The sequence below is a fragment of the Nicotiana attenuata genome, unplaced genomic scaffold (assembly GCF_001879085.1).
Source record: "Nicotiana attenuata strain UT unplaced genomic scaffold, NIATTr2, whole genome shotgun sequence".
Lineage (NCBI taxonomy): Eukaryota > Viridiplantae > Streptophyta > Magnoliopsida > Solanales > Solanaceae > Nicotiana > Nicotiana attenuata.
In genome coordinates, this window is record NW_017670926.1 from 105,949 (window position 1) to 125,169 (window position 19,221).

Here is a 19,221-nt window from a genome sequence, read left to right on the forward strand (position 1 = left end):
ACACTCTCATATATCCTCTACTTCCATGGATTCAAGGCAGATCGAGCATTCCTTCTGCATTCGTCTCCACAGCCAAGGATTTTTCTTGTTAATTTTTCGACGAGGAATCCGTCTTTCAATTTTGGTTTCATTCTCGTTACATAAGCTTCTTCTCTGCTTTTCTATAGGTGTTGTTTTACACTTCAATACCACACAAGAGGGGGTGATTTGTGTGGTGACCAATTTTTCGCTTAAACTGATTATGGAAGGACCCGGTTCTTCTATATGTTCCTTCTACTACTGTTATGGAATAATAAATGTAGAAAGTAAAGAACATAAGTATTTTTTACGTGGAAAACACCCGGCTCAAAATGTGAAAAAACCACGACCCACTACTCAGTAGGATTTTTCCCAACACTTCACTAAATCACTGAGCCAAAACAACATTTACAAAACTCCTTGTAAACCTAAGGATTACCTCTAATCTCGTTGTAGCAACCAACCTCTAACTGTTGCGACAACTTCAAGTTAACTCTAACTTGAATACTCAAAGTACCTATTACAATTGCTTCTAGATAAAGCTGATATGAAAACACCCACTATAATTGAACTAGAAATAAAGAAAGACACATAAAACTCTTTATGGAGCTGATTCTTCAATCTGGTTCATGTAGCTTCAGGTTTGCACACTTGAATCACACACAAACTGCTTGCAAAAAGCCTTGATATTTTTCTCTCAATTCACGTTTAACTTCTGCGTTTTTGTGCAACACCTGTAATGTGAGAACATCCTGCAATTTATAGAGTTAGTAGATGAAGAAATAACTAGAGTTCTGATGCAACTCTTCCTCGGTGGAAGAGTTCTAGTCAATTTCAACTTCTAACTCCTTCCCTATCTTGGATAGTGTTCTCTTTGATTAACGAGTCCTTCTCCTTATCAATTATGCAACCTTTTCGATCAGGAGATACTAAATACACCAATTTAAGCTTATCTTCTTTACGTGCATCCCACATGCTCGAATCTGCCCGTTTCTATGCACACAAGGGATGGACCTGGAGGGATGGATCTGGTTCATGCCTGAGTTCCTTTGTCAGTCTTCAAAACTAACCTTTACTTGGGCCAACAATAGGCTCTGCAGTTCATCAGCCTGTTATGCATGTGGCAACCAGAGGCGGATCTAAGATTTAGAGCTGATGGGTGCCACAATTTTCTTTAATGTATATATTATACCTAATATAGAGTTTGTTAGGAATGTATATTCGGTTCAGGTTTTTTTTCTTTGAGTTTATTCGGATTAACTTAATAGGCATTTTTATTTGCAAATATGAGAATTACATCTCAAATACCAAGAAACAAACGTAATTAGAGTTTTAAATAAGGAATCAACCTTTATTATAAATAACACAAGTAAAATTAATATCTTCACTAAGGGTGTCACGCCCCAAAATCCACTAAGGGTCGTGTGGCGCCGGACACCGCTGTCAGGCAAGCCAACTAAATTATCAATTGAATTCTCCTTTTAATTATATAGAAATCTAGGATTTTTCCTTCCAATTTTCATAAATAAAGAGGTCATTACTTCAATTCAAATAAAAAAAAAGTGAACAGTTAATACAATTCTTTCGAAGAACCGACCCAGAACCCGGTGTCACAAGTGCAAGAGCATCTATTGATAAGGAAAATAAAATACAACATCTGTCCGAAATACAGTGGACAGGGAACAAATATAAAATGCTGAAAGGAACTACACTAGCTGCGGGTCGCCTCGAACAATGCAGCTCACCTAGTCCCAGAATCATCCGCGCCGCTACGCCCAGTAAGCCACTAAAGTTACTTATACCTGTGCAACAAAAATGCACAGAAGTGTAGTATGAGTACGTAATCAACGTGTACTCAGCAAGTATCCCGTCTAATCTCGAAGAAGTAGAGACGAGATGGTCAACTTTGACACTTACTAGTGGTCCAATAATAATATACTAAATGTGTGAGGAAATCAAGAATTTTATAAGGCAGTACTAACTCACAAAGCTGGAAAACAAGCAATACACCTTCAACAAATAGTAAAGGATTTTCAAGGTTTACCTTTCTTTATCTTATCAATTTACATCAAGCCATGAAGGGCAATATCATCATTTAAAATTTCACGTGCATCAATATATATAAAAAATATCATGCGCAAATCATGCCGAGGCGACGGCCCGGTCCAACAGAAAAGAAATGTGCACTTGCCGAGGGTCGACGACGCGCTTATAGATGCATCTATTACCCCGCTCGCGAAATAATCTGTGACGCGGTCAACAAAAAATAAACACATACCCTGCTCGCGAATCATACATGCGATGCAGGTACACGGAGAGATACATGCTCAATCAATCAAGTAAGAACTTATCAGGGAATATTTATCAAAATATATCAAATTCTCCTTTAACAAATTTTAAAAAGTAAAGTTAACCCCTTTAGAAATTCATTTACAAATTTCATGTGATTTAAGCAATTCAAGCTACCATAGGGCTTACAAATAATTCAAGTATAACATGCTTTTGGGTCCTAGCTATCCGGACAATAGCATAATAGTAGCTACGCACGGACTCTCGTCACCTCGTGCGTACGTAGCCCCCACAAATAGGAGCACATAATCAATTAACTTACCTATGGGGACAATTCCCTCTTACAAGATTAGAAAGGAGACTCACCTCGCTCCGAAGCCTACATTCCGATTCAAGAACGCGCTCAAACTTCCAATTTAGAGCCAAACGATCCACAACTATTCAAATAGGGTAAGAACTAGTCAATACATGCTTAAAAGTTCATATTCTAACTTTCCACCCAATTTCCCAACCTTAAATTCAAAGTTCCTATAATCCGACCCCGGGCCCACGTGCCCGGATCCCGAAATTTTTCGAAGGAAGTTGTTCTTTATAGCCTAAGGACAAAGATATATGATTTCTACTCCATTCTACAACCAATTTCGTGGTTAAATCTTGTTTTTAACAAAACCCTAGGTTTTACTCTATTCCCATGATTTTTTTTTTACTAATTTACAAGTGTTAATCCACCCAAACTTCAAGTATTAAACTAAGGATAGGTGAGACAACTTACCTCAAGATGCTAGGGGGAAGTCTTCTCTCAAAAGCTCCCAAAATCGCCCATGAAACGAGTGAAAAATGAGCAAAAATGGCATTGGGCCCGAATAAATGAAGGCCACTACCTTATGTGATTTCCGCATATGCGGTCTTGGGCCGCACCTGCGGCCACCGCTTTTGCGGAAGGAAGACCGCTTCTGCGGTCTGGGCCGCTTTTGCAGATAGGCCCACCGCTTCTGCAGTTCCGCTTTTGCAGATATCGGGCGGCATCTGCGGTCTTGACATGCCTGGCCTTGGGCCGCATCTGCGACAGGCCCTACCGCTTCTGCGGTTCTGCTTTTGCGGATTTAGGGCCGCATCTGCGGTCTTAGCCGCTTCTGCGAAAAATCGACCGCTTATGCGGTCTCGCACCTGCGGCCAACCAACCGCAGGTGCGGTTATGACAGAAGCAGATGCTTCAGCACCTCCAAAAACTCCTTTTTGATCCGTAAACCTCCCAGAATCCACCCGGGGCCCCCGGGACCCCAACCAAACATACCAACCAGTCCCAAAACACATTACGGACTTGCTCGAGGCCTCAAATCACATCAAACAACGCTAAAACCATGAATTACACCCCGATTCGAGCTTTATGAACTTAAAACTTTCAAACTTCTACTTCCGNCAAAGAAGAGCTGATTCTCTTTTAACAATTTAAGGAAATGAGGTTTACATCTTGTTAGAATTTCATTTACTATTTTGATATAGCTTAGACAATTCAACTATCCACAAGATTACAAGTATTCCAAGTATAACATGCTTTTGGGTCCTAGACTACCCGGACAATAGCATAATAGTAGCTACGCACGGACTCTCGTCACCTCGTGCTTACGTAGCCCCCGCAAATAAGAGCAATTATCCAATTAATTCACCTATAGGGACATTTCCCTCTCACAAGGTTAGAAAGGAGACTCACCTCGCTCTGAAGATCCATAACCGGCATTCCACGCCCTTCCAAAGACTCCAATTGATGCATCACGCTCCAAAGCTAGCCAACGGTTACGCAAATCCAATACATATGCCCAATTATTCATTATAATCTAATTTATAGCAAATTCCTAACTCCGATCGAAAAGTTGACCAAAACGCCATCGGGCCCACGTGCCCGTAATCCGAAATTTTTCGAAGATAAAGATTACCCATGACCTTATGAACTCAAATATACAATTTACTCCTAATTCCATGTTCAATTTCGTGGCTAAATTCCAAGTATATAATTTTCTAGGTTTTCCACCAAAACCTCAATTTTTATACTAATTTTCATGCCCAAATCCATACATAATTGATGTATTCAACTCAAAATAGGTGGGGATAACTTACCTTATCATTGATGACGAAAATCTCCTCTTGAAGCCCCCCAAAAATTGCCCAAGCCTTGAAAAAAATGAGAGAAATGAAGTCAACCCCGATTTTAAAACAAACCTTCTGCCTCCAAGCATTTCCGCTTCTGCGGAATTATTTCCGCTTATGCGGCTCCGCTTATGCGGTCAAAATGCCGCTTCTGCGGCTCCTTCCCAAGCCGCGCAGCTTCCGCTTCTGCGCTCCCTTTTTCGCAGGTGCGGTCCCGCATCTGCGGCTCCCTGACCGCATCTGCGGTCCCAGCTTTCCTCACCCAAAATCCGCATCTGCGGTCTTTCTTGCCGCTTCTGCGGCTCCGCACCTGCGGCCAAAACTTCGCAGGTGCGTAAATACCAGATGCCAGCTGCTTCACCTTTTCTTCAACTCCAAAAATCGATCCGTGTCAACCACCCGGAATCCACCCGAGGCCCCCGGGACCCCAACTAATCATACCGACCAATCCCAAAACACATTACGGACTTGCTCGAGGCCTCAAATCACATCAAACAACGCTAAAATCATGAATCAACCCCTAATCCAAGCTTTATGAATTTTAGAACTTCCAACTTCTACTTTCGATGCTTAAACCTCTCGAATCACGTCCGATTGACCTCAAATTTTGCACACAAGTCATATTCGACATTACGGACCTACTCCAACTTTCGGAATCGGATTCCGACCCCGATATCAAAAAGTCCACTTCCGGTCAAACTCCTCAAAAACCTTCAAATTTCTATCTTTAGCCAAATGACTCCAAAATGACCTACGGACCTCCGAATTCATTTCCGATCGCGCTCCCAACTCCAGAATCACCATACAGAGCTATTCATAGTCTCGAAATTCCAAACGGACATCGATAACACTGAAATGCACTTCAAGCCAAACTTATGAAATTTCTTCTAAAATGCTAACTTCCACAATAGGCGCCAAAACACTCCCGGGTTATCCAAAACCCGAATCGGGCATACGCCCAAGTCCAAAATCATCATACGAACCTGCTGGAACCTTCAGATCCTAATTCCAAGATTGTTTACTTAAAAATCCAATCTTAGTTCATTCTTTCAACTTTAAGCTTCTGAAATGAGAATTCTCTTTCCAAATCAACTCTGAACTTCCCTGAACTTAATTCCAACCACGCGTACAAGTCATAATACCTGAAATGAAGCTGCTCATGGCCTCAGGCTGCTAAACGGAGCACTAGAACTCAAAACGACCGGTCGGGTCGTTACATTCTCTCCCACTTAAACATACGTTCGTCCTCGAACGTGCTGAGAACTACACTGAAGTAGTCTGAAATCACTGTTTAACACCTCATGTACCTTCCCGTGCTACCATAACTCAGTTGAGCACATCAGCTCGATCAATTCTGAAGATATTCCCTTTTATTAAAGCAAATAAGCCTTAGAGCCCAATTCTAACATCCGGAATTCTATGCCTGACCTGTTTCCAACATACGATCACCATATCAATCACCACAAGTTGTACCCAAACATGACTGCATAACTTTGCTGAATTCACACCTTTCATCATTTTTCTCACCGAACCACGGTAACATTTTCTGTTCAGCTTAATTGAAATTCCATGAATCTGATACTCCCTTTGCACCCCATAACATATACAGGTCCTACTCCACTCTTACAATACCGCCACAACGGAAGAGATGTGCAGAAATTTATAATCAACTGCCGAGTCAACCAATCATTGAGTTTATACTTCTGACAAGAAACATTACCATATTCTGAACCAAATAGTGATCTTTGCTCCTTAATATACTTCACGTAATCAGATTGCACTGATCCTAAATCCAACAATCTCGTCTCACCCAATACGAATTGCTCAGGCAATAAGCCATCCCGACATGACCATAAGTCTCATATGATGCCACGATGTGCCAATAGGCTACCAATTTAGAATGCGATACCAAGGGAAAACGAACTCTGGAAGGAATTACCTAACTCCCGCACTAATACGGACTTTCCTTAGAAATAGGAAGCGAGACGTACAAAAATAGCATATAGAAAATTATACTCAACATCACACTGTTGCGGCGCGCAACCCGATCCAAACATAGATCTCACATAAGGAGATTACGCATCGAGCTAAATTTGCTCATTACCATAAAATATCGAATTCTGGTCACAAGCACGCTAGGTGCATGATAACATCCCTGACGGAACATGTAGCACTATAAGCTACGAAACTCAAGCACAACTGGGGTGCAATATACAAACTGAATCTCAAGAGCCATCTTGCTCATAATACATCATTTCTGCACCAATCTTCAACACATATGCAATTTCTCAAGCCGTCTCGCAACTCTCACGGCGCAATGCATCACTACATGGAATATCTGACAACGAAATAACACTCTGACTACTCCATAAGGAGCGCATTACTCAAATGAACACAACTGGCCCGACACAGAGCCCAAATTCACATTTACATCCATCCACCGACCTCAAGTCGATCCTGATCACATCAAACTAAGCCAATAACCTTTCAAATGTCCATACAAATTTCCCTCTTCTCCGAACACACAAGGACAACCATCATAACCGGAGTACTCATCCGCAGTCCACAACTCAGAATCCGAGTGCCTTCCAGGCATATATTCTCAACCAAACGATACCGTCACGAATCTTCATATTGGTCTAGATCTTTAATCAATCAAGTGACTACCTGCCCCACTTATACAACCTTCCTGTGGGACACACTCCCACAACCTACCATAACAAATAACTGGGTCGTACCTCCAAACCACCGGCCGCACTGACGCTGAAAAGCGATCAAGAATAATTAACCAGGATGACACTGATGACAAAACCAACTTACTTTAAACATTCCACCCTTTTCTTGCTCATCCGAGCTCGTGACATCCTTACCAGCACCAAGCTGCAACCTTGATCCTCACTTCGAATTTCCATGCTACTCACTGCACCCAATGTGCCAACATATGATAGAACACGATTTTAACATTAATATTTTAACACTTCATCATATAAGAACTTTTCACTTAACTCACTTCAGGAGAATCATAGCAACACACAGGTAAATTCCCATAACCGTAGAATATGCAAACATCTAAGTAGTGGTCTAAGCCACCATAGCCCCTCCGGAGCTTACTTCCTCATACAAACCATAACATAAGGATGTTTCTGAATAATCTCAATTACGGCAGCTGACAAGCCTCATATGCACCATCACAACTCGCTTGCATACTCGATCACGCTGAAGAAACTGATCGCCAGCACCAATATGCCAAATTCAACTATGGCCAATCAAACTACCTTCCTCCAATTTATCCTTGATTGCCTTAAAGATAATACTGATTTCATCCAACACATAACATACTCCATCTGCACTCATCTTGAGTGACTTCGAATCGCAAGACCGTGCTGTCTCAAATCCCGTGAACTGTCTCATATCTCTCAAATGCTATACCGCAAGACAAAACATCACAGAACGTTCTGAGTCTCCATTCGTAAGCTGCTGCAAAAGCTTGATTCTCAACTGCACATATAGGCTCGAAATCATTAGGTATCACACTTCCTTATTTAAATTTCACTAGGACCACTGCTGAGAGCCACCCGCTCTGACTTGGCCCCGAATATAATCAACTCCCTGAGTCTTCCATCACACGAATACCCCCTTGGCGAAGAACCCGCCGAATCACTTACCTTGGAACCTGCGCCTATACAAAGCAAAATCCTGAATCTCTCCCCATGTCTGAGCATGGGCGCATAAGGCCAACGATAGCCCACCTTTAATAATTCCTTTGCTCAGATTACCACTTATGGTCTTCCCCCGTAGCTGAAATAGCCCATCAATATGCTAACAACCAGAACCCCCGCAGGTAGTTAACTCTGCAACCCCATCATAAGCGGTGGGACTCTCCCACTTAGCGTGAAGCCATTATTTCACAATTCTGGAATTCACCCACATTCCCTAGCTTCCATCGACATAACTTTTGCACGATCAACCACATAAATTCTCGGATTCTTTCTGTAAAACCCCCTCCTTATACTCAAAATCATCCATCACATCCACACGATCGATCTCTTAGCTGCATACCCAATAGGATCCTTCGCAGAAGCCTCGCCAACCACGCAACCGCCAACCTGCTCACTTCGGTAACCCACCTATAAAAGCTCTCCCTGGCATCTTCCAACACCGCTGCACGGGGTACAATCACTTCAACATCAGTAACCCATCCTGAGTCTGAGCTCACTCTCCAGCTGCACAGGTCCATTTACCCCTCATGAACATCATTAAATGTGCGACAACATCCTTCCAATTCAAAGTCATGCTGCATCTTTCTTCATCTAAGGGGCTCCTTTCCGTTATATTAGATCTCCTGCCGCGCTAGAACCCCCTATAGCCAAGCACCAATATTCTTAAACCGCTCCAAATTTTCCTTAAGGCGCATAGTCTTCCTACTACCAAGCCCTATACAGCTCCGCCACTCTCCCACTTTGGGCAAACTCACTCCTTTAATCAACTGCTCGACCTACGCTTCCTAAGCCTGGCCTTTTAGCAATTTAAAGCTCCGCCTAACACTTCCCACATGTCTTTCTCATCCTTTGCTGCTCAGTTGTTGCCTTAACAAAATTTGTCTTCATAGTACTTGAATCCACAAATCGCTACTAACTCCAAACTTTTCCGAAGGTCATCTTTCTCGAACCGTCAACATTAGAAATACTGACTCAATCCTGAACCACCGCATCCTGCGATATCTGATAGTTGTATCTCCGATACTATTTCACAATACCTTGCCTCAAGGTGAATTGTAGAAGATCATCACACCGACAAACTTAATACGTCCAATTAGGACGACAGCACCCCAATATAGAAGAAAAATTCCACCACGCTTGCAATTACCAAGTCTCATTACTTCCACCAGTCCACATCTGACCCTCCTTAGTTCGATTGCATTTCCCCCTACCGGGAATAAAATATCGAATCTCTTGATTACGCACTGAGTAAACCTCCCTTGAAATCATTCACTGCCCTAACACGTGGGCAACACCCTACCATCATATTACTACTGCAGAATAGTCATTCATAAGCATCGCGACAACTTGTGCCTAGCCTCAAAGCCCTCGAAAATACCGCTACTGGGCTGAAACAATAAAATATTCTTCCATAAGGCGACGACAATAATCTGATCAGCTATACCGGGATATATATCTCGTATCACATCTGTAGTACCATTATGGTTCTTCAATTTTCGATTTACATCAAGCGCTTTGCGTCGCATAAGATTGAGTAAGAAAGAAACAAAGGCATAAGCCTCACATGAAGTCAAATCGCACGATAAGGAATCAAGAAGGGAAGTACTCCTAACAGTCCTGCAGCCTCCCGAGGATAAGTACAGACGTCTCCGTACCGATCCGCGAGACTCTACTAGACTTGCTCATGACTCGTGAGACCCTAGGAACCTAGTGCTCTGACACCATGTTGTCACGACCCAAAATCCACTAAGGGTCGTGATGGCGCCGGACACCTCTGTCAGGCAAGCCAACTAAATTATCGACTAAATTCTCTTTTAATACCTTCGAAAATCTAGGATTTTTCCTTCCATTTTTCATAAATAAACAAAAATCACTATTTCAATTCAAGTTAAGTAATAAATAATTAGTACACATCTTTCAGAAACCATCCCAGAACCCGGTGTCACAAGTGCATGAGCAACTACTGATAAGGAAAATAAAATACAATATCTGTCCGAAATACAGTGGACAAGGAATAAATATAAAAATGCTGAAAGGAACTACACTAGCTGCGGGTCACCTCGAACAATGCAGCTCACCTAGTCCCAGAGTCATCCGCGCTGCTACGCCCAGTAGGCCACTAGAGTTACTTATACATGTGCAACAAAAATGCATAGAAGTGTAGTATGAGTACGTAATCAACGTGTACTCAATGAGTATCCCACCTAACCTCGAAGAGGTAGAGACGAGATGGTCAACCTGGACACTTACTAGCGGTCCAATAATAATATACTAAATGTGTGAGGAAACCAGGGATTTTATATACAGTTCTAACTCGCAATATTGTAAAACAGGCAATACACCTTCAACAAATAATAAAGGATTTCCAAGGTTTACTTTTCTTTATTTATCAACTTATCTCGAGCCATGGAAGGCATCATTCAACATATAAAATTCTCAGGCAACGATACATAAATCATGCGAAAATCATGCCGAGGCGACGGCCCGCTCCAACAGAAAAGAAATGTGCACTTGCCGAGGGTCGACGGCGCACCTATAGATGCATCTATTTAATCTGCCAAGGCATTCGGCCCGTTCCAAATTAAACACATAGAGACATTCAGTCAAGAAGCCAACATAGGGCAATTATTCAAAGAAGAGCTGATTCTCTTTTAACAATTTAAGGAAATGAGGTTTACGTCTTGTTAGAATTTTATTTACTATTTTGATATAGCTTAGACAATTCAACTATCCACAAGATTACAAGTATTCCAAGTATACCATGCTTTTGGGTCCTAGACTACCCGGACAATAGCATAATAGTAGCTACGCACGGACTCTCGTCACCTCGTGCGTACGTAGCCCCCGCAAATAAGAGCAATTATCCAATTAATTCACCTATAGGGACATTTCCCTCTCACAAGGTTAGAAAGGAGACTCACCTCGCTCCGAAGATCCATAACCGGCATTCCACGCCCTTCCGAAGACTCCAATTGATGCACCACGCTCCAAAGCTAGCCAACGGTTACGCAAATCCATTAACATATGCCCAATTATTCATTATAATCTAATTTATAGCAAATTCCTAACTCCGATCGAAAAGTTGAGCAAAACTCCCTCGGGCCCACGTGCCCGGAATCCGAAATTTTTCGAAGATAAAGATTACCCATGACCTTATGAACTCAAATATACAATTTACTCCTAATTCCATGTTCAATTTCGTGGCTAAATTCCAAGAATATAATTTTCTAGGTTTTCCACCAAAACCTCAATTTTTATACTAATTTTCATGCCCAAATCCATACATAATTGATGTATTTAACTCAAAATAGGTGGGGATAACTTACCTTATCATTGATGACGAAAATCTCCTCTTGAAGCCCCCCAAAAATCGCCCAAGCCTTGAAAAAAATGAGAGAAATGAACTCAGCCCCGATTTTAAAACAAACTTTCTGCCTCCAGGCATTTCCGTTTCTACGGAATTATCTCCGCTTATGCGGTAAAAATGCCGCTTCTGCGGCTCCTTCCCAAGCCGCCCAGCTTCCGCTTCTGCGCTCCCTTTTCCGCAGGTGCGGTCCCGCATCTGCGGCTCCCTGACCGCATCTGCGGTCCCAGCTTTCCTCACCCAAAATCTGCATCTGCGGTCTTCCTGGCCGCTTCTGCGGCTCCGCACCTGCGGCCAAAACTTCGCAGGTGCGTAAATACCAGATACCAGCTGCTTCAGCTTTTCTTCAACTCCAAAAATCGATCCATCAACCACCCGGAATCCACTCGAGGCCTCCGGGACCCCAACTAATCATACCAACCAATCCCAAAACACATTACGGACTTGCTCGAGGCCTCAAATCGCATCAAACAACGCTAAAATCATGAATCAACCCCCAATCCAAGCTTTATGAACTTTAGAACTTCGAACTTCTACTTTCGATGCTTAAACCTATCAAATCACATCCGATTGACCTCAAATTTTGCACACATGTCATATTCGACATTACGGACCTACTCCAACTTTCGGAATCGGTTTCCGACCCCGATATCAAAAAGTCCACTTCCGGTCAAACTCCTCAAAAACCTTCAAATTTCTATCTTTAGCCAAATGACTCCAAAATGACCTACGGACCTCCGAATTCACTTCCGATCGCGCTCCCAACTCTAGAATCACCATACTGAGCTATTCACTGTCTCGAAATTCCAAACGGACATCGATAACACTGAAATGCACTTCAAGCCAAACTTATGAAATTTCTTCTAAAATTCTAACTTCCACAATAGGCGCCAAAACACTCCCGGGTTATCCAAAACCCGAACCGGGCATACGCCCAAGTCCAAAATCATCATACGAACCTGCTGGAACCTTCAGATCCTGATTCCGAGATCGTGTCACGACCCCAAACCCGGTCGTGATGGCGCCCAACACTAGTGCTAGGCAAGCCCGACCATTCACTCTCTCAACCCGAGCACAAAGCTCAAAACCAATTAATCAGATACTTAAAATCAAATATTAATACTCATAGTTGAAATACTCAATTAAAACAATGCGAAATACTGACATAAATTGTAACTCCCAAAGACCTGGGGTCATGAGTCTAGAGCCTCTAACTAATACAGAGTCAAGAATCCTCAAAATAAGTATGTTCTAAAGTACGGAAATAATAAAGGGATAAGGGAGGAGTCGGGTCCTGCGGACGTCATAGCAGCTACCTCGACCACTCCTGGAACTCTGGAAACCAGCGGCTAGCTCAACTAAGCTCCCGAAGTACCTGGATCTGCACACAAGGTGCAGGGAGTAGGGGGTGAGTACTACCAACTCAGTGAGTAATAAGCATATAAAATTTCTGAAGATAAGAAATCCACGAAATGCCACAAAGTAAAGCTAAAACTAACAGTCCAACACCTAACTACGAACCAACAGCACAACAACTCCAAATATATCAGTCAAGTATAATGTAAAGATGCAATGCAATGCACATGACCGCTACGACGCGTAGCCCGATCCATTTAACGTCGACGGCGCTCACTGGGGGTGTGTACAGACTCCGGAGGGGCTCCTTCAGCCCAAGCGCAATATAATCATACCATTCGCTGCGGCGTGCAGCCCGATCCATACTCAGTCCACAATATGCATATGAGTCACGTAACAGATTCAATTAATTTTCCCAATTTCCAATTTATTAAGAAGAATATACTTTAGATANAATAAAGATTAACCAATATTGAATTATATAAGTTACCTTTTTCTGAAACCACAAAGGAAATTCCTCTTTGTGCCTCTTGGCAACATTTCTGTTATTCTCCTTTGTTAATATTTCTAAATGTTCCCTATAGATAATGAAAATTAAAATAGAATGAATACATTACAAGATAGTCGTTGAGAGAATTTATAAGAAGCAAAGAATGTAAATTAAGTGAAAAGTATTTTACTCGATAAAAGGGCCAATTTCTGCACAATTTTGGAGGATGTAAAAATGTGCTTGCTTGATTTCAAGATCACTCAATTTTGTCCAATCACCCCCGCCAAATGGCTTACCACAACAGTTAAATACAGATAAGCCATTAGGATCCATGTTGGAAGAGCTAGAATTCCTATCTGGACGATTTTCTTTTGTCTCCATATCAGTCAAATATTTGGAACAGAATGCCATGCATTCTTCTGCAAGATAGCCCTCAGCAATTGACCCTTCTGGGCGAGCCATGTTGCGTACATAACCTTTTAATGTGCGCAACATTCTGTTAAGTAAAGATATATCAATTTCATAGCAAATTTCAGCTAAAAGAAAAATTTAGAGTAGTAAAAATCTAACCTCTCGATGAAATACATCCATTGAAATTGAACAGGACCACCCTCCTTTGCCTCCTTTGCTAAATGAATTGCCAAATGAACCATGACATCAAAGAACGTTGGAAGGAATATACGTTCTAGTTTGCAAATTGTCATCCGTATGCTTTTATCTATTTTATCTAACTTATCCATATGCAACTCTTTAGCGCACAAATCACTAAAGAATAATGACAATTCAATTAACGGATCATATGCATCCTTTGGCAAAATTCCTTTGATGATAAGAGGAAAGATACGCTGGAAAAGAACATGGTGATCATGACTTTTAAGTCCAAAAATTCTAGCTTCCTTAACATTGACACAACGACTAATGTTAGAAGCATAAGCATCGGGAAACTTGACATCTTTGATGAGTTGACAGAATTTAATCTTCTCCGTTTTGGACATTATATAACTAGCAGGAGGAAGTATATACTTATCCCCACTTTTAATTGGATGGAGCGGCTTTTTGATTCTCATCTCTTGTATGTCCAATCGAGATTTCAATGTGTCCTTTGTTTTTCTGTCAATATCCAACAACGTTCCTATGACGCTTTCACTAATATTTTTCTCTATATGCATTACATCCAAATTATGTCTCAACAATACAGTCCTCTAATATGGTAGTTGAAAGAATATACTTTTCTTCTTCCAGTTGTCACGTCTTTCGGCATCTCGTTTTCTTTTTCTTGTGTTATCACCCATGTATCCTTGTGAGGATGTATTTATTTGTGCAAGCACATCATCTCCACTCAATGCTTGTGGTGCAAGTCTTTCTTCCCTTGTATTATCAAAAGAACTTTTGCTCCGACGATAAGGATGATTTATCTCCAAGAACCTACGATGACTCATGTAGCAATGCTTTCGACCATGTTTCAAGTAAATGGAGCAAGTATTTACATGACAAACAGGTGTCACGATCCCAAATCCGGTCGTGATGGCGCCCAACACTAATGCTAGGCAAGCCCGACCATTTACTCCCTCAACCCGAGCACAAAGCTCAAAACCAATTAATCAGATACTTAAAATCAAATATTAATACTCATAGTTGAAATACTCAATTAAAACAATGCGAAATACTGACATAAATTGTAACTCCCAAAGACCTGGGGTCATGAGTCTAGAGCCTCTAACTAATACAGAGTCAAGAATCCTCAAAATAAGTAAGTTCTAAAGTACGGAAATAATAAAGGGATAAGGGAGGAGTCGGGTCCTGCGAACGTCATAGCAGCTACCTCGACCACTCCTGGAACTCTGGAAACCAGCGGCTAGCTCAACTAAGCTCCCGAAGTACCTGAATCTGCACACAAGGTGCAGGGAGTAGGGGTGAGTACTACCAACTCAGTGAGTAATAAGCATATAAAATGTCTGAAGATAAGAAATCCACGAAATGCCACAAAGCAAAGCTATACTAACAGTCCTACACCTTACTACGATCTAACAGCAAAACAACTTCAAATATATCAGTCAAGTATAATTTAAGGATGCAATGCAATGCACATGACCGCTACGGCCCCGATCCATTTGACGTCGACGGCGCTCACTGGGGGTGTGTACAGACTCCGGAGGGGCTCCTTTAGCCCAAGCGCAATATAATCATACCATTCGCTGCGGCGTGCAGCCCGATCCATACTCAGTCCACAACATGCATATGAGTCACGTAACAGATTCAATTAATTTCCCAATTTCCAATTTATTAAGAAGAATATACTTTAGATATTTAACTTCAGGAAAAGTGACTTAGCATTTCATAACAGTGATTAAACACAGGACTGAGATCAATGATTATACAAAGCATGCTATCACAATGACATTCATCCTCTAAGGATGCTACAGATCGGCACAAGGCCCCAAACACGGCAATAAGCCCAGATATATTCAATACAGGGTGCGTATCAGTCGCCAATATAGAAACATTCTTGTTCGGGATGGACTAAGTCTCAATCCCCAGTCATAACCAATCCCGCACCTGCCATGGGGTGCGAGTCACGCCCTACAATAGCGTCACAATGTGATAAGCCGGGGTTTCAAACCCTCAGGCCATCATATACACCAACTACTCACCTCTAACCGGCCGTAGAATGGTCCGCAATGCCTTTTCCTTTCGTATCGACCTCCTCGCGCGTCGAATCTAGTCAAAATCACAACGAATACATAAATATGGGTTAAAGAAACATAACCCAATCAAAAATACTCGAAAAGTACTAAAATTCACGAAGTTGGTAAAACCCGAGCCCTGGGCCTACTTCTCGAAAAATTCCGAAAATCACACCAACGGATTCCTCGTCTCGCCACGAGTCCGTGCATATAAAGTTTACCAAAATCGGAGCTTGTTTGTCCCTCCAAATTCCATTTTTACATCACAGCTTTCCAAGCCCTAGCTTGACCCGTTTTTGATGAATTTTCTACAATTTACATGTAATTTCTACCATAAATTCGAATATTTAGGCCAAGGAACTTACCTCCAAGTGATTCTCAGTCAAAACCCTCGAATTTCCTTGTTCCAGGCTCTTAAGAACGTCAACAATGGAGGAAAAATATGAAAGGGTCGCGGATGAAATATTATTTTAAAACCCTTTTGTCGCCCAGTCCAGTTTTCGCTTCTGCGGTCCCGCTTTTGCTTATGCGGGACCGCTTCTGCGGCCACATTTCCGCTTTTGCGATCTTCACTTAGAAACCCGGACTTCGCTTATGCGACCCGAAGTCCGCTTCTGCGGTTCCCTCAAAACCGCTTCTGCGGTACAGTGTCCGCTTATGCGGACCCGCTGGTGCGAGCCACCTTCCGCTTCTGCGGAATTTCCCTAACCGGCCAATGACCGCTTCTGCGACCACGTACCCGCTTCTGCGGTACCGCTTCTGCGGTACCGCTTCTGCGGTCCATTTCCGCAGAAGCGGAAACACCAGATGACAGCAAAATCTGACCTGCAATACACCTCAAAACTCTCGTTTAACCACCCGAATTCACCCCGAGGCCCTCGGGACCTCAACCAAATGCACAGATATGTTCTATTACTTCATTCAAACTTGCTCGTAACATAAAAACACTATCATAAACACCAAAATCATCGAATTACCACGGATTCAAGCCTAAGTTAAACTAAAACTTCCGAAACTTGCATTTGATCTAAAACCCGACCTAAACACCTCCGAATGATCTGAAACTTTGCACGCATATCCAAAATCACCTAACGGAGCTAATATAACTCTCGGAATTCCATTCCGACCCTCGGATCAAAATCTCACCTACTATCCGGAATTCGCCAAAATCCAACCTTGGCCAATTCAAGCCTAATTCTACACCTGACCTCCAAATTGAATTCCGACTTCACTCCTAAGTCACAAATCATCCCCCGAAGCTACCCGAACCATCGGAACTCACATCTGAGCCCTCTAACTACATAGTCAACTTCCGGTTGACTTTTTCCAAAGCAAGCTTCCTTCAAAAAGGCTAAGTGCCATATTTCCAACTAGAACCAATCCAATTCTACCCGATCAACTCAAATACTAATATTACATCATGGAGGGACATAATATGGGGGAAACAGGGCGGTAACTCACGTGACGACGGGCCGGGTCGTCACATCCTCCCCAATTTAAACAAACGCTCATCCTCGAGCGTATCCAGAGTTGTTCTAGAAGCCAACCAACAGCTGAACGATCTTACCAATCATATACCCGGGGTGATCCCACGTCACCCTATCTCGCATAGGTCCGATAACACAACATAGCTGAAATCAAATCCGTTCGTATTCAGCAGTGACCCCAACGATCACCTCAAATCCAACACACCACTCTGGTGATATGACACCTCAATACAGGCCTAAGCCACAACTCGCATAATACACGCACCAATAAGAAACGGTCTGAACATACTCAAATCATGAAAAATGACTCAAACGAAAGAGTTGTACCTTAAGCTCATCAGTACCATTACAACACAAGGCTGAGACTCCGTCTCGCATCGTAGAAATATAACAGCTGAATCTACCTCGAAAGGTCATAACTCCACGTAGCCTCGCTACAATACGCGATCCTATCCCAATACTGTTACACATGAAGCGCCTCAAGACACTGGCGTCCGCCACGAAGGCCCAATCAAGAACATCAATCCTTTCCAGCCATCCGCTGGTCCTTGAAATATAAACCATTCTACTAGAACATAGTCTAATGCACCTTGCCACGCAGCCTGTGGCATTTTCCGACATAGCCCATAGTGCAATAGTTCAAAATCTTCCAACACTAAGAGAACCAGTCTGAATTCCAACATCTCAACATAGCCTGTATATCAGAACTCCATATAACACACAAATCATCATACCTGATCCCAGTTTTCACTGTGCGAATACATGCACACATTTGATACTCCTTCATTCCACGACAGATACTCGATATTTACCTGTGCTACCGAGCAAACTCGAATACCACCAGTGGACCCAACAAGGACATGCCGCACTACTGCCGAAATATAATCAGTTTAATCATATTACCTTTTTCTGAGACATATACTCTCATCAAATCACTTCCACTTAGCAATATCATTTTTCCCAGTCATCCGAAGATCATTTATCCAACCACTTAGGAGGAATCACTACACATCTCATGCTCTGCATGACATACACAGGTCTTGTTCAAATTCTTACAATACTGACACGACGGATGAGACCTGTACACATTCATAACTACTACCGAAACAACAATTCATTAGTTTTATACTCTTGGCAAGAACTATCACCTCATTCTGAGCCAAACAATGGTCTTAGCATTCTGTCGCCCTTCTGTCGCCCAGTCCAGTTTTCGCTTCTGCGGTCCCGCTTTCGCTTATGCGGGACCGCTTCTGCGGCCACATTTCCGCTTTTGCGATCTTCACTTAGAAACCCAGACTACGCTTATGCGACGCGAAGTCCGCTTCTGCGGTTCCCTCAAAATTGCTTCTGCGGTACAGTGTCCGCTTATGCGGACCCGCTGGTGCGAGCCACCTTCTGCTTCTGCGGAATTTCCCTAGCCGGCCGATGACTGCTTCTGCGACCACGTACCCGCTTCTGCGGTCCATTTCCGCAGAAGCGGAAACACCAGATGACAGCAAAATCTGACCTGCAATACACCTCAAAACTCTCGTTTAACCACCCGAATTCACCCCGAGGCCCTCGGGACCTCAACCAAATGCACAGATATGTTCTATTACTTTATTCAAACTTGCTCGTAACATAAAAACACTATCATAAATACCAAAATCATCGAATTACCACGGATTCA